General features: G+C 39.2%; 1 pseudogene; it reads left to right on the top strand.

Moving 5' to 3' along the window:
- Nucleotides 1-1,215: 1,215 nt before the first annotated feature.
- LOC125910667 (uncharacterized) lies at nucleotides 1,216-1,344 on the top strand (annotated as a pseudogene).
- Nucleotides 1,345-17,203: the final 15,859 nt, after the last annotated feature.

Raw genomic sequence — 17,203 nt, 5'->3', positions numbered from 1 at the left:
ATTTATTTTGAGAGAGAGAGAGAGAGAGCAAGCAGGGGAGGGGCAGAGAAAAGTTAAGAGAGGATCCCAAGCAGGCTCCATGCTCCCAGCGCAGAGCCTGATGTAAGGCTCAAACTCAAGAACCATGAGATCATGACCTGAACTGAAGCCAAGAGTCTGATGCTTAACCGACTGAGCCACCCAGGTGCTCCCTTCTGACTTTTATTATAACACTTTGCTCTTCACATATTCTTTTTTTTTTTAATTTTTTTTAATGTTTATTTATTTCTGAGACAGAGAGAGACAGAGCATGAGTGGGGGAGGGGCAGAGAGAGAGGGAGACACAGAACCCAAAGCAGGCTCCGGGCTCTGAGCTGTCAGCACAGAGCCTGATGCAGGGCTCGAACTCACAAACAGTGAGATCATGACCTGAGCAGAAGTCAGTCGCTCAACTGTCTGAGCCACCCAGGCGCCCCATACTTTTCACATATTCTTAGTCTTCTAGGTTCAGTACTCATAGATCATAAATCTTATACCACAGTCATCTTTCAAAAATTAAAAAGGACACTATCAAGAGGGTGAAAAGATACCGCACAGAATGGAGAAAATACTTACAAATCAAATATCTGATAAGTGATTCATATCCAGAATCTATAAAGAACAATTACAACTCAACACTAACACAACAACAACAAAAACAAAGAAAAACACCACCCAATTCAAAAATGGGCAAAGGACTTCATGAATAGACATATCTCCAAAGAAGATACAAAATGGCCCGTAAGCACATGAAAGGATGCTCAACATCATCACTCATTAGAGAAATATAAATCAAAACCATATGAGATACCACTTTACACTCATGAGGATAGCTTTTTTTTTAAATTTTTTTTTTCAACGTTTTTTATTTATTTTTGGGACAGAGAGAGACAGAGCATGAACGGGGGAGGGGCAGAGAGAGAGAGGGAGACACAGAATCGGAAACAGGCTCCAGGCTCCGAGCCATCAGTCCAGAGCCTGACGCGGGGCTCGAACTCACGGACCGCGAGATCGTGACCTGGCTGAAGTCGGACGCTTAACTGCGCCACCCAGGCGCCCCTGAGGATAGCTTTTATTAACAAAACAAAACAAGTGTGACAAGGATGCGAAGAAATTGCACCTTGTACATTGCTCACGAGAATGTAAAATGGTGCAGCCGCTGTGTTGCAGTTTGGTGGTTCTTTAAAAAGTTAAACAAGCTTTGCGCAGTGGCAGTGTCATAGCCAATGAGGTTTATCCGAGGCGCGATTATTGCTAATTGAAAACTTTTCCCTAAAATGTTAAACATACAAGTACTGTATGGTACAGCAAATCAACTTCTAGGTATATACCCCCCCAAAAAGCAAAGACACAGACTCAACCAGATAGATACATGTTCAGATACCAGATAGATACCAACGTTCATAGCAGCATTATTCACAATAGCCAAAAGGTGGAAATAACACAGGTTCCATCAGCAGATGAATGGATAAACACAAGGTGGTATATATTAATAATGTCATGTTATGTAGCCTTAAAAAGGAGGGAAATTCTGCTACATGCTCCAACATGGGTGACTCTGGAACACGTTATGCTAAGTGAAATAAGCCAGGTACAAATGGACAAATATTGTATGATTCCACTTCTATGAGGTACCTAGAGTGAGTACATTCTTACAGACAGAAGGTTGAAGCTATTGTTTGTTGGGTACAGAGGTTCTGTTTGGGATGATGAAAAAGTTCTGGAAGTGGATGGTGGTGATGTTTGTGCAAACATAATGAATGTACTGAATGCCACCAATCAACTTAAAACGGTTAAAATAGTAAATTTTATGTATATTTTAATACACAAAACCATAAGGAAATGGATTTCAGTTTTTAAAAAAATGGAAAAATACAGGAAACAGAAGGTCAGGATAAAAGGGCGATAGTGTCACAAGACTGGGACAGGATACTATGAGTTCCTCAGTCTTCCCAGGATCACTATCCTTCTGGGGCTTTTTGCCTCTTTCCTGACAGCCTCCCAGAACTCCTGTGGACTGGCTGGCTTTTTGGATCAAAGTTAGCTTGTTCATCCTCATCCACATCCAGCCTAGAAATGACACCTGCTATGACCTCTGAAATTTCACCATTACAGTAATTTCTTTAGATGAGTACCAATTACCATCCTCCTTCCTTCCCCACACTCTTACCCTGTGCCCCTGTGTGCAGCTGTGTGTTTACCACCACCTCCTAGAAGAGCGAATTGGCTTTGGCAGTGTGGGACCCCATCAAGCCCACGCAATCTCCCATGTGGATAAGAGTCATGCTCATTTAAAAGAGAGAAAAAAAAAAAAAACTAGCAGACCACCAGAGTCTCATTTTTGTTTTCGGTCATTTGGGGGGCAAAAAGATCCTTTCATCCCTGAGAAATAAAAATGCCACAATTCTAAACTGGTTGTGGTGAGCAAAAAGAAGATAAAAGTGACACTTTTAGACATAGAGCCAAAGCTTAAAACAGAGGAACATTTACTGTGTGACCCAGTCAATCCACTCCTAACTATGTATTTCAAAGACATGAAAGCATATACCCATACAAAAACCTATATATGAGTGTTCATAGCAAACTTATTTGTAATAGCATGAAACTAGCAATAGCCTGAATTTCCATCAGAAGGTGAACGGATAAGTAAATTTTGGTGCATCGACACAAAGGAATAGTACTGAGCAATGTTGGATACACACAAGTGGCCGAATCTCAAAATAATCATGCCGAGTGAAAGAAGCCAAAGGGAAAAAAATAAATAGCATATGATCCCATTTATACAACATTCCGCAACATGCAAACTGACCTAGGGTGACAGAAAGCATATCAGTAGTCTCGAGACAAGAGTGGGGGGGGGCAGGTTAAAAGGTATGAGGATGTTTGTGGAGATGGTGAATATGTTCGTTGCCTTGGTTGTGGTGATAGTTTCACAGGTGTATACACATCTCAAAACTCATCAAATTCCACACTTCAAAAATGCAGCTTAGGGGCGCCTGGGTGGCTCAGTCGGTTAAGCGTCCGACTTCAGCTCAGGTCACGATCTCACGGTCCGTGAGTTCGAGCCCCGAGTCGGGCTCTGGGCTGATGGCTCAGAGCCTGGAGCCTGTTTCTGATTCTGTGTCTCCCTCTCTCTGCCCCTCCCCCGTTCATGCTCTGTCTCTCTCTGTCTCAAAAAATAAATAAACGTTAAAAAAAAAATTAAAAAAAAATTGCAGCTTATTCTTTTTTAAAAAGAGAGTGAGAGAGAAACAGAGCACAAACCCAGACAAAAGGTCCTCCTTCCTCTTCAATATTCTTGAATGCAAGGCTGGAATGCACAGATGCAAAACAGACACAAAAGGCCCCGCTGCTCTCACTCACATGCACACGATAAGGCGCGTTTCCTTTACAGTATTTCTGAGTCGTGTCCCTTTCCATCCCCACAGCCACTGGTCTGGTCTAAGCCCTCCTTCCCCACTGTCAGGCTACAACCTAGCCTTACCCTCAATCCAACAGGGGCTGCCAGAATAACCTTGACAAAAGACACCTCCAACCACATGATCCCCCAAATCCAAATGTGGACACACATGCCTGAAAAACCAAAGGTTATAAAATGAAATGTTAGAGGTGAGAATAAGATCACAGGTGATTTGTTTTGCTTTTGCTTATCTGCTTTCCATATTTTATAGTAGTATTTTTGTTTAATGTTTATTTTTTGAGAGAGAGAAAGAGAGCGTGAGCAGGGGAGGGGCAGAGAGAGAGGGAGACACAGAATCCAAAGCAGGCACCAGGCTCTGAGCTGTCAGCACAGAGCCCACGCGGGGCTCAAACCCACCAGCTGCGAGATCATGACCTGAGCCAAAGTCAGAGGCTTAGCCAACTAAGCCACCCAGGCGCCTCTGCAATAGTATTTTAAATAAAAATATCCTTATTGGTTTTGCTTGTTGCAAAAGGAATGAATGCTCATTGTAAAATATTCAAAGAGTATGAACAATATGGGAATATAGTAAAGCTGGAAAAGGCAGTGTGTTTCCTCCTGGTTGCCAACGCTGTGGTGGCCTCCCTAACACCCATCCCACCCCTCCCATCCAGGAAGCAGCCAGGCAGTTTGCTGGGATTATCTCCACCCGCAGTTCAAGGAGTGGCCTTTGGAACGGTCTAAACCTGCAGTTCTCAACCTTAACATCCAACCCCTGATATTGTAACAAACGTTTCATAATACTACTTCACCATCCTGACTTAGCAAATCAATAGACTGTATAATACAACTTAGGATATGCTATAATTATAACATAAGACAGAGAGAAGAGGAAAATAATTCATTATAAAATGATATCTATTTCACTGTGTAGATGTTTGGGCACAAGAATAATAGGAGACATAATGAGATAGTTAGAGGCTTGTGCCTACTGGCAGAATCACCATTCATTCAACAAATAGTGTTTGAGCACTCTCCTAAATTTCCTGGCTATACAGACAGAAATCCCTACCTTATGAAATTTGCATTCTGACGGCAATCAACACAACACATAAGTAAATTATATATTATATTAGAAGTTAATAAGGATGATGGGGGGGGGGAGAAACAGTAAGGAAGTGAGTAGTGGGTTGCAGCTTAAAATAGAGCGGTCAAGGCAGACCTCACTAGAAAGTAACATTACGGCAAAGATTTGAAGGAGGTAAGGGAATGAATCATGCACCTGTCTAGGGGGACAGTGTCCAGGCAGAGGGAATAGACAGTGCAAAAGCCCTGAGGCAGAAGCTTGTCTGGTGAGTGTGTGCGCTTTAAGTGGCCAGTGAGGTGGACTGGAGTCAGTAATAGAAAAAGCAGAAGCAGATGTGTCAGAAAGGTAACAGAGCCAGATCTCGCAGGGCCTCATAGGACATTGCAAGTCTTGTACACTCCGTAAAATGGCGCGTTAGAAGGTTTGGAGCAGAGGAGTGACATGATCTCATCTACATTTTAAAAAGAAAAATCTGGCTGCTCTATTGAGAATAGACTGCTGGGTGGAAGCAGAGAGATCAGTCGGGAGGTTGTTACAAGAACTCAAGTGAGAAACGGCTCCAGCAATAGCTGCAAATGCATACTAATATTCAGTACCGTATTTCATAGAATCTAAGATGTCACTGATCATAAGATACATCCTGATTTCTGAGATAAAATATGCAGTGTGAATTGCATTATGCAGTGTGAACTGCAATATGCAGGGCTGAGCTGGTAACTCAAATACCGTCAGTGGTGTTGGTTGTTGAAAACATGATTTTCTGAAATAGTGAACAACTCTTGGTAGAGTTCCAAGTGAAACAAAGTACTATTTTCTCTCACTTTACCCATAATTCTCATATCTTCAAGTTCAGTATATATTAAGAACATGCAAAAATAGTTCATGTTATATATAAAATGGAGTTAGGGTCTAGGTTCAGATGATTATGAACAGGTTTTTTAAATGTATATTAAAGTCAAATAGGACATTAAAAGTCATGTAAGATATAGGGAAATTCTGTGTTGGATTGGATTGTCCTATACATTATCAGAATCTAGTATCTCTGGCCCACAGTCTCTAAATGCCCCAATCACTATAACAACCAAAATTTCTCCCTAAGTTTACAAATGGGTCCCTAGAATGTGCATGATTCAGGAGCAGGCATGTGCCCACGACTGCTGTGTGACAAGTAACAGAAGTCCACAGGCCTGAATGTGCCAGCAACCCTCCCACCACCAGGGGGAGCCAGCCTTGGGATAAGGCCTTTTTTTTTTTTTTAAATGTAATATATTTTTTTTAAACCGTGGTAAAAAATAACAAACACTTTGCCATCTTAACCATTTTTTTTTTAATTTTTTTTTTTTCTTCAACGTTTTTTTTTTTTAATTTATTTTTGGGACAGAGAGAGACAGAGCATGAACGGGGGAGGGGCAGAGAGAGAGGGAGACACAGAATCGGAAACATATCTTAACCATTTTTAAGTACACATTCACATCATTGTGCAACCAGTCTCCAGAAAACTTTTCATCTTGCAAAAAGAAACTCTATACCCATAACCACAACTCCCCTTTTCCCACTCCCCACAAGTCCTTGGCACCCACCCTTCTACTACCGTCTCTATGAGTCTGGCCACTCTAACTACCTCATATAAGTGGAATCATACAGTGTTTGTCCTTTTATGTCTGGCTTATTTCACTTAACATAATGTCCTCAAGAAGCTTTCACCTTTGGAGGCAGAGTTACAAGCCAGAGGAAAGCTAGCAGCTGAATGACATTGTTGAGCCCTGGTGTCATTCCTTCAACAAAGCCCACTTTAAGGCTGGACATTTTGGTTACTTGGCCAATAGATACAACTTATTATTGAGGCATATTTGTGTGTAATTTTCTATTACGTGCAAAATGAAAACACAAAAGCTGATACCCTCCCCTTCTTTCCTTAAATAGTAGTAACAGTTTGGTACATATTCTTTCAGACTCTTTAATACACAAATAAAAATGAATATTGTATTTTTACATAAGAAATTCTATAATACTGTGAAGCAGTCTAATTTTTTCACTGTTAAATACAAATCTAGCTAATTTTTTACATTTTTTTTTTTTTAATTTTAGAGAAAGTATGAGAGAGGGAGAGGGGCAGAGGGAAAGAGAATCCTAAGCGGGCTCCATGTTGTCAGGGCTGAGCCCAATGCAAAGTTTGATCTCACGACCACGAGATCACAAGGTCATGAAATCATGAGATCATGAGATCATGAGACCATGACCTGAGCCAAGATCAAGAGTCGGATGCTTAACCAACTGAGCCACCCAGGTGCCCCTAATACGAATCTAGTTTAAGTTCTTCTAGAACTCTGTTGTATGGATGAACCAGAGTCTATTTAACCAATCTGCTACTGACATTTAGGACCTTCTCAGTGTTTTGGTAAGCATGCTGGAGTGAACACCCATCCACCCATTTATTTCCTTTGAATACAATTCTAGAAGAAATATCTTCTTAAATGGCTGTATTAATTTCTATTCCCAATAATTTATGAGTTCCTGATTCTCCATATTCTTAAAAATATGATGTACTGTCCATCACTTTCATCTTTACTAATATAACATATAATATAATATCTAACTTTTATAACATATAATATCTAACTTTTATTATAATTAGGAGTACTCTTTTGCAAAAAGAATTTTTTAAATGTTAATTGGTCATGTTTACTTCTTTTTTGTGTGACATGATTATTTGAATCCTTTGTCCATTTGTCTACCAGGGTATTCATCATTTACCTAATAACTCAAAAAATCTCTTTAAAAAAATAAGCATATTAAATTCTTGCCAGTCAAATATGTCGCAAATATTTCTCCCAATTTATTATTTTAACTTTTTTAATGAAACCTTTTCCATATAAAACTTCTATTTTTAGCATTATTTTGTTCTTACATGAATGTCCAGTTGTCCCAACATTTATTGAATAATCCATCTTTTCTCACTGTTTTGAAAGGTCACCTGAAATCTGCACACTAAAACTTCATATGTGAATCTGCTGTAGAACTTTCTAATTCATTCTATCAACTCTTTTTTCTGCCCAGATGTCACTGCTCCTTCTAACTCTTTCCTTTCTTTCAAAATTTTCTTGGCTTTATCACATTTCCAGTTTTCAGATGAACATCATAAACAATTTGAGAAGTTCCAAAGAATCTATTGTGATTTTTTTGGAATTACACTGCAATTATAGATTAATTTGTGAAGAAACGACTTATATTTTTTTTACTTTAATTTTATTTTTTAAATTTACATCCAAATTAATTACCGTATAGTGCAACGATTTCAGAGTAGATTCTTTAACGCACCTTACCCATTTAGCCCATTCCCCCCCTCAACCCCTCCAGCAACCCTCTGTTTCTTCTCCACATTTAAGAGTCTCTTATGTTTTGTCCCACTCCCTGTTTTTATATTATTTTTGCTTCCCTTCCCTTATGTTCATCTGTTTTGTCTCTTAAAGTCATCATATGAGTGAAGTTATATGATATTTGTCTTTCTATGACTAATTTCACTTAGCATAATATCCTCTAGTTCCATCCACATAGTTGCAAATGGCAAGATTTCATTCTTTTTGATTGTCGAGTAATACTCTGTTGTATATATATATATACACCAAATCGTCTTTATCCATTCATCCATCGATGGACATTTGGGGTCTTTCCATACTTTGGCTATTTTTGATAGTGTTGCTATAAACATTGGGGTACATGTGCCCCTTCAAAACAGCACACCTGTATCCCTTGGATAACTACCTGGTAGTGCAATTGCTGGGTCATAGGGTAGTTCTATTTTTAATTTTTTGAGGAACCCCCATACGGTTTTCCAGAGTGGCTGCACCGGCTTGCATTCCCACCAGCATGCAAAAGAGATCCTCTTTCTCTGCATCCTCGCCAACATCTGTTGTTACCTGAGTTGTTCATGTTAGCCATTCTGACAGGTGTGGGGTGGTGTCTCCTTGTGGTTTTGATTTGTCTTTCCCTGATGAGGAGTGATGTGGAGCATTTTTTCACGTGCTAGTTGGCCATCTGGATGTCTTCTCTGGAGAAGTATCTATTCATGTCTTTTGCCCATTTCTTCACTGGATTTAAATTGTACACTTTAACAGGGTGAGTTTTATGGTATGTAAGTTATATCTCAATAAGATTGTTATTTAAAAACTGGAAGCAAAACAAAGATGCCAGTTACTATTTCTATTGTTAAATGTTTTTCTGGAAAACCTATCTAATGTGGAAGGTCAAGAAAAATAAATAAAAGGTACAACTTTTGAAAGAGATTTAAAAAAAATCATTATTTGGAGACCATTTTATTACATATTGAGGTAACTCCAAGAAGGAAGAAACAGTTTTTTAAAGAGTTCAAGAAGGTGGCTAAGGAGATGTATATACTCTATAGGTAGGTAAACACACACATACACACTCACACATACGTACAAAGACAACATATGTGCCAGTTAGAAAAATATTTGAGTTACAGGAATAGCAAAAGTTATGACATACATCTGGATAAGCTTAATCTAAAGTATGTGGGAGCTTTCAGAGAAAATAATACAACTTTACTAAAATAGATAAAATAAAACCTGAATAATAGACATGTATGTTCACAGAAGGGAAAACCCAATATAAAAAACAAGTCATTTCTGGGAAACAAAAGCAATAAAGAACTACTGGGACCTCATCAAAATAAAAAGCTTCTACACAGCGAAGGAAACAATCAGCAAAACTAAAAGGCAACTGAAGGAATGGGAGAAGATATTTGCAAACGACATATCAGTTAAAGGGTTAGTATCTAAAATCTATAAAGAATTTATCAAACTCAACACCCAAAAAACAAATCATCCAGTGAAGAAATGGGCAAAAGACATGAATAGACACTTCTCCAGAGAAGACAACCAGATGGCCAACCAGCACGTGAAAAAATGCTCCACATCACTCCTCATCAGGGAAAGACAAATCAAAACCACAAGGAGACACCACCCCACACCTGTCAGAATGGCTAACATGAACAACTCAGGTAACAACAGATTTTGGCAAGGATGCAGAGAAAGAGGATCTCTTTTGCATGCTGGTGGGAATGCAAGCCGGTGCAGCCACTCTGGAAAACCATATGGGGGTTCCTCAAAAAATTAAAAATAGAACTACCCTATGATCCAGCAATTGCACTACCAGGTAGCTATCCAAGGGATACAGGTGTGCTGTTTTGAAGGGGCACATGTACCCCAATGTTTATAGCAACACTATCAAAAATAGCCAAAGTATGGAAAGACCCCAAATGTCCATCGATGGATGAATGGATAAAGACGATTTGGTGTATATATATATATATACAACGGAGTATTACTCGACAATCAAAAAGAATGAAATCTTACCATTTGCAACTATGTGGATGGAACTAGAGGATATTATGCTAAGTGAAATTAGTCATAGAAAGACAAATATCATATAACTTCACTCATATGATGACTTTAAGAGACAAAACAGATGAACATAAGGGAAGGGAAGCAAAAATAATATAAAAACAGGGAGGGGGACAAAACATAAGAGACCCTTAAATGTGGAGAAGAAACAGAGGGTTGCTGGAGGGGTTGTGGGAGGGGGGATGGGCTAAATGGGTAAGGGCACTAAGGAATCTACTCCTGAAATCATTGTTGCACTATACGCTAACTAATTTGGATGTAAATTTAAAAGAAGTGTACAATTTAGTGTACACTTAGAAAGCTAGGGTTCGGGGACACCTGGGTGGCTCAGTCAGTTAAGCGTCCGACTTCAGCTCAGGTCATTATCTCACAGCTTGTGAGTTTGAGCCCTGTGTCGGGCTCTCTGTGCTGACAGCTCAGAGCCTGGAAATGCTTTGGATTCTGGGTCTTCTCTCTCTCTGCCCCTCCCCTGCTCCCACTGTGTCTCTCTCTCTCACTTTCACAAAAATAAATAATAAAACATTACAAAAAAATTTTTTTAAAAGAAAGAAAGCTAGGGTTGGATCATAAAGGCACTTAGCTGGAGGCTGTCAGCTACCTTCAGTCCTTGCAGATGACTGAGCATCAACTTCCACAGTTGCCATATTTGTATTCTAATCTCTTAGGTATATATTATCTCACAAAGTTTAGAATATCTTCCTCTTCTTTAGATAATATTATCTATCCCCCACAAAGTGCCTAGCATAGCTCCTTGCCCATGGTAGGACCTCACTAAATATGCGTGGAATAAATTAATAAGTATCTACCCATTAATTTCAGGATCTTTAGATAATTCTGGGCAGAAAAGCATTTGACACAGTTCTTACGGGTGGTATGCTGGTAAATGTTTAACAACTAGTTCTTAGGAGTACTTATTTCTAGCGTTTGCTTGATTTCTGAGGTAACAATATTCCCACCACGTCAGTTTTGGTACTTACAGGATATTAACCAGGATGCAAAATTCCTAAAAATTTAACAATGTTCTGTCAATCTGATACAAGCCAGCTCCAGCACAGCACGGATTCTTACCCTCAAAGAGTTTTTTGGTGTGTTTTTTCTTCCCTTTGGATTTTTTTATTTATTGAAAAATAAAAATTGGAATAATATTCAATGAAATTTCAAAAATTAATTCGCCCATAATTCATCTACTCTAACAGCTAATATAACTCTTCACTGTTAGGCATTCTCTTCCAGTCTTTGCTTTATGCATACATATTTTAACTAACTATAATCATCCAGTTCTTAAAGTGTTTTGTTTTAGCAAATTTTAAACATATACAAAGTAGACAGAATAAAATAATGAGCCCTATGTACTATTATCCAGCCCCCCAGAACATTAACCTGTAACTAACCCTGTCCTAACTATGCCAGCTATTTGCCTCCCACCCACATTTTCTGAAACAAATCCCAGACATCATATCCTTCCATCTGTAAATATTTCAGTAGCAACGATTTAATTTTTCATTCAGCTTTTTTCACTTGTAGTCTAAAGAACACAAAGTCATAAATAATTCAACTAAGAAAACATTTGAATATTCTGATGTTGGCAGTGAGGGCTGATTTGAGGGGCAAGGGAGGAGTGTCTAAAAGCTGCAGCATCTGAAGAACTGGATTAGGGAATCTTTTCACTTTTTCCTCATCCTTCTTTTTGTGGCAAAGCACAACAGAACCCAGTTACAATCCCACACGGTATCTATACACACAGAAGCACATGCAACATAGGTCAAATCAATCAGTGTCTCTACACATGAAAAATACCCATCAAAGCATATTTTACTCAATACAGTTAAATCCCAAGGCAGTTATTAGTCACCTTTTCCAATTTAGCAATTTTTAAGGATATCGCTATCAACCCCCTTGGACATATATTTTTTAAACTTTCCATCTGATCATCCATTGGTCCAACACTTCTTGGAAGACAGATTACTGTCTCCTTCCTTCATCCTAATAATTTATGCTGCAGTGTCATGAATGCTGTCACCCCTCAAGGCCTTTGGGGAAGAGCCATACAGAGCATGGAACCTTGAAGTCCAGTTCCAAATACAAATCTGGCAAACAAGAAGTCCTCATTATTCGTGCATTTTCCATATGCAACATTTGATATTCTAGCAGAGTAGCTCACAGTGTAGACTGAGAGCAGGAAGCAGAAACTGTTTTTATTAATTTTATAACCTCTTTAGACTATTGGTTACAATTCTGGGCATACGCTGTCTCTTACCACGGCTCTACCCTGCAAGGTAGACTTTATTGTACCAAATTTGGAGATGAGAGAAAACAAGACCTACAGAGACTTACTCAAGATCAAACACTTAAATGTGGTGGGGCCAGGATCTGAACCTCAGTGCATCAATTGGGGTTATTTGGTTGCAAGCAAAAGAAATAGGCTAAGTTCAGCTGAAAAGAGGATATTAGAGGGATACTGAACAGATCACAGACTGAATAGGAAGCTGTGTAACACAAGGCTGAATGGGCGCCTGAGTGGTTTGGTTGGTTAAGTGTATGACTTCTGATTTCAGTTCAGGTCTTGATCTCAGGGTCATGGGTTCAAGCCCTGTGTTGAGCTCTGTGCTGCGAGTGAAGCCTTCTTTAAAAAAAAAAAAAGAGAGAGAGAGAGACAGGGCCAGAACCAGGGCAACAGAAATACCGCATCCTCTAGTCAGGAGAGTATGAACATCAACCATTTTTCATCCTTCTGTCATTTTGTTCAGGATTCAAAGTTCACGGAAAGAGTCCTCAAATGGTCTTTCACTTCAGAAGGAGAGCAGGACATGTAATTTCCTATCCCATGAAGAAGCCCCATTCTGTAGAAATAATTTCTCAAAATTAATTCAGTGTGCAGACCCCCTTCAAAGAGGAACTTGTCACTCCAGCTGTGACAGTGTTGTTTACAGAGAGCCTTCAGCTGTCAACCCTCCAGGAACTTCCTTTGCTGCAGAGAACACTCCATTCATGGTTACGCCCTTCCAGGGACAGCCCACATTATTGAAGCTGGGGTATAAAGGCCTGACCATTTTAACTTTATGGCACAACTCTGCAGGGCCATTTTCACTCCAGAGCTCCCTGTGAGCCTGAATGAGGCTGTTGGGAGAGCTTGTAGCACAACTGAATTTTTCCCTCTACCCACTCCAGCTTCCCATCTCTCCCTTCCATAGGTGTTGATTCCAAGAGGCTTTTTATTTTTCTTTTTTAAAAATGTTTATTTATTTTGAGAGAGGGAGAGAGAGAGCGAAAGAGCAGGGGAGGGGCAGAGAGAGATGGAGAGAGAGAATCCCAAGCAGGCTCCATGCTATCAGCACAGAGCCTGACACAGGGTTCGATCCCATGAACTGTGAGATCATGACCTGAGCCAAAATCAAGAGTCAGCTGCTTAACTGACTGACCCACCCAGGTGCCCCTGAAAAGACTATTTAAAAATAAACATCCTGAATGCTTAATGCAGTCTCAGAGTTTGCTTTCTGGAGAACCCAACCTGGGACATCTCCACTCACCAATGTTGCCTGACTCCAAAGTCCCATCTTTTTACCCCACTAATTGTAATTATGCTTCATTATGACTTTTTTACAATGGTAAGATATACATAACATAAAATTAACCATTTTAACCGTTTTAAAGTTTAATGGCATTAAGTATACTCACATGATTGTGCAATTTCATTTTGACTTTTTTATTTTATTTTATTTTTGAAAAAAATTTTTTTAACGTTTATTTATTTTTGAAACAGAGAGAGACAGCATGAACGGGGGAGGGGCAGAGAGAGAGGGAGACACAGAACCGGAAGCAGGCTCCAGGCTCTGAAGCATCAGCCCAGAGCCAGACGCGGGGCTCGAACCCACAGACCGTGAGATCGTGACCTGAGCTGAAGTCGGATGCTTAACCGACTGAGCCACCCAGGCGCCCCTCATTTTGACTTTTTATAAACATTTAGGAACAGAGATACACAGAGTATTAGATCTGGAGAAGAGGGAGACCTTTACATGCTAAAATATGCAAATTCAACTATCACAACTGAGCAAATGTAAAAAAGAAACAGAAAGACTGGTTGGGGAAAAGAGAGAAACATAAATTAAGTAGGCATGTCCCCTTTCTACAGCAAGTGAACAAAAAGGATAAATGTCCTGCTTCCCTATGGACCTCAGTCCCTTCTGCTTCCCCCAAGAAGGCATCACTCCATGCTGAGGGTGACTGTGGATTTAAGATTTGTATTTTGCTATAATATGGCACCAAACATAAGCCAACTGCTTCATCTGGTCTCAATGAAGAAAGAGGGATCTGCCCTAACCTGCCCCAGAGAAAAAATTGCCTGGGTGGGACCTAAAAGGTGGCTTGACAGGGACAGTGTGAGGCCTTGGTAAGGGATTTTCAAGGATAATTTTGACTATATCCAGTTTTCGCCTTATATGCTGACCTTACAACTCCCCCCAAGTGAGATGCAACCCTTTTTACATTGTCCTGCATTGTGGTAGTACAGCATTAATTCATACCAAAAAATCAGGATGTTGTTGGGTTTCCTGGCCAGCTCAGTGGGTAGAGTATGCAACTCTTGATCTGAGAGTTGTGAGTTCAAGCCCCATGTTGGGTGCACAGATTGCTTAAAAATAAAATCTTAAAATAAGTAAATAAATAAGTAAAATATTTTTTTAAATGCATCACATGGTAAAAGCAATGGTGAATGGAAGTGCAGAGAGGAAATGACAAACCAAAAGTCGTTCTTATTAGAGTACTTACAGGTTTCCCTATTTGTCAGACGCTATGGCAGTGCTGTCCAGGAGAAATATAATGCTAGCCACATAAGTGATTTAAAATTTTCTAGTAGCCACACATATAAAAGAGAAAAAAGAAACAAGTGAAATAACCTAATTATTTAACCCAGTGTATATCCAAAATACTGTCATTTCAACATGTAATCGATAATTATTAACACCGTATTTTACATTTTTTTTCATACTATGTATTTTGCATTTGCAATGCATCTCAGTTTGAACTGACCATATTTCAAGTGCTCAGGGGTCACATGTGACTGGTGACTCCCTTACTGGACAGTCCAGGTCTCAAACATATTCTCCAATAAAAGAGAAATCTCTCATTTCTCTAGGAAGTTTGATTTAATGGGTAACATCTGAGAGAAAGATGTGGAAATACAGTAAACTCTGTATCAAAACTTTACCTGCTAGAACTCAGAAAGACTTCCATGCATACTAGATTGAAAAGTGGGCAATACTCCGCCTGTTGGCAGAGTGGAAGCCCAAACCCAGCCTTATAATGTACCCTTAGCAGAGAGAAGTAACATCTCCCGGGGCAGAACATGAATCAATAGTTTCCAATTCCCCAACAAGCAGTGAATTATTAAGGCTTCACAAGGATAATTCATGGTGCATTCCAATCAAGTCTATAAATTATAGACAAGAAGTCTATTCTTCAAGCCTCACTGCCTTTCATCCCGGAGGAGAAAACAGCAACAGCTAATAGAGAAGGCATTAAAAAAAAGGATCCAAGTATTGAAGCTCTGATTTAATTTAAAACAACAAACTCTACACTCTACAACAACATAAATGAGTGTAAGTGAGAACTCAATTTTTACCACTTTGAAATAAAACTGAAATATGGAACTAAAAACAACTTTAATAAAAATGAGACATTCGAAAACCTTGCGCTCCATTCTACTAATTCTGTGTCTACATAATATCAAATAAAAGAAAGGATTAATTTATTCATATACCCTTAGAAAGATACCACACACACAAACACACAAATTTTGCATCTGACGCAGGATTCTTGAACTAAAAATTCAACATAAAAATTTGGTCATGATTCATGAAACCTGCATGGTCTTGGCAGCAGTAAACTGTGCAACTGACCTATTAGAAACACTTTCAAAGTCCATGGCACACAGAACTCCATGGAAAACAACTCTGCTGCAGATGAGCTCAAAGTCAAAAATTACAAATCACATGAGGAAATAAATCACTAAGAGGCAGATTAAAAGAGGGAGAAGCAGGGGCACCTGAGTGGCTCAGTCGGTTAAGTGTTCAACTTTGGCTCAGGTCATGATCTTGTGTTTAATGAGATCGAGCCCCGAGTCAGGTTCTCTGTTGATAGCTCAGAGCCTGGAGCCTGCTTCAGATTCTGTGTCTCCCTCTCTCTGTGCCCCTTCCCTGCTTGTGCTCTCTCTCTCTCAAAACAAATAGGGGCGCCTGGGTGGCTCAGTTGGTTGGGCATCCGACTTAGGCTCAGGTCATGATCTCGCGGTCTGTGAGTTCGAGCCCTGCGTCGGGCTCTGTGCTGACAGCTCAGAGCCTGGAACCTGTTTCAGATTCGGTGTCTTCCTCTCTCTCTGACCTTTCCCCATTCATGCTCTGTCTCTCTCTGTCTCAAAAATGAATAAACGTTAAAAAAAAATTAAAAAACAAAACAAAACAAATATAAGCACAAAAAAAAAAAAAGAGAGAGAGAGAGGTAGAAACAAACAGGAAAATACCTCAAGATAATACAACAATCTAAAGAGATTTTAAATAATTTTTTTCAGAATTTTAAGAAATAGATACTTTATGGCAAAAACAGGACATTATATAAAAAATTATCAATATGATAAAAGAACCGATTAGAAATTTCAGACACAAAACATATAATTGGGAAAAAAAACACTTAACAGACAGATTACACAGTACATTAGAGAGAGTTGAAAAGAAATTAATGAATTGGAAGTGGATATAAAGAAACTATCCCAAATGCAGCACAGATAAAGAGACAAAAAAAAAACCCTTAATAAATTGGAGACATGAAGGAAAAATGAGAAGATCTCACATAAATACAGTAGGAGTTTCAAATAAATAAAATGCAGGAGAGACAATATTTGGAGAAATATGGGTGAAATTTTAAAGATTTGGTTTATTTCACTGAAGAAGCCCACCAGCCAAGCAGAAAAAATAACAGTACACCATCACCTAGGCACAATGAAATAAAATTGTAGGACATCAAAGTCAAAGAGTAAAATCTTAAAACTACCAGACAGATGATAATCCTTATCTTTAAAGACATGACCATGACTTATACTAGACTTGTCATGGACAACAATCAGTGCCAGAAGACTGGAATGTCACCTCCAAAGTGCTGAGGGATAATGACCTAGAATATTAGATGCTCTTATACTCTCACTCAGGATACTTCCAGACATACAAAGACTGAGAGATTACTTTTTACAGGTTCTTGCTGAAAGAGTTATTAAAGGATATACTCAGG

This window comes from Panthera uncia (assembly GCF_023721935.1).
Source record: "Panthera uncia isolate 11264 chromosome B3 unlocalized genomic scaffold, Puncia_PCG_1.0 HiC_scaffold_1, whole genome shotgun sequence".
Taxonomy (NCBI): domain Eukaryota; kingdom Metazoa; phylum Chordata; class Mammalia; order Carnivora; family Felidae; genus Panthera; species Panthera uncia.
This window is presented reverse-complemented; position numbering and strand designations above follow the sequence as displayed.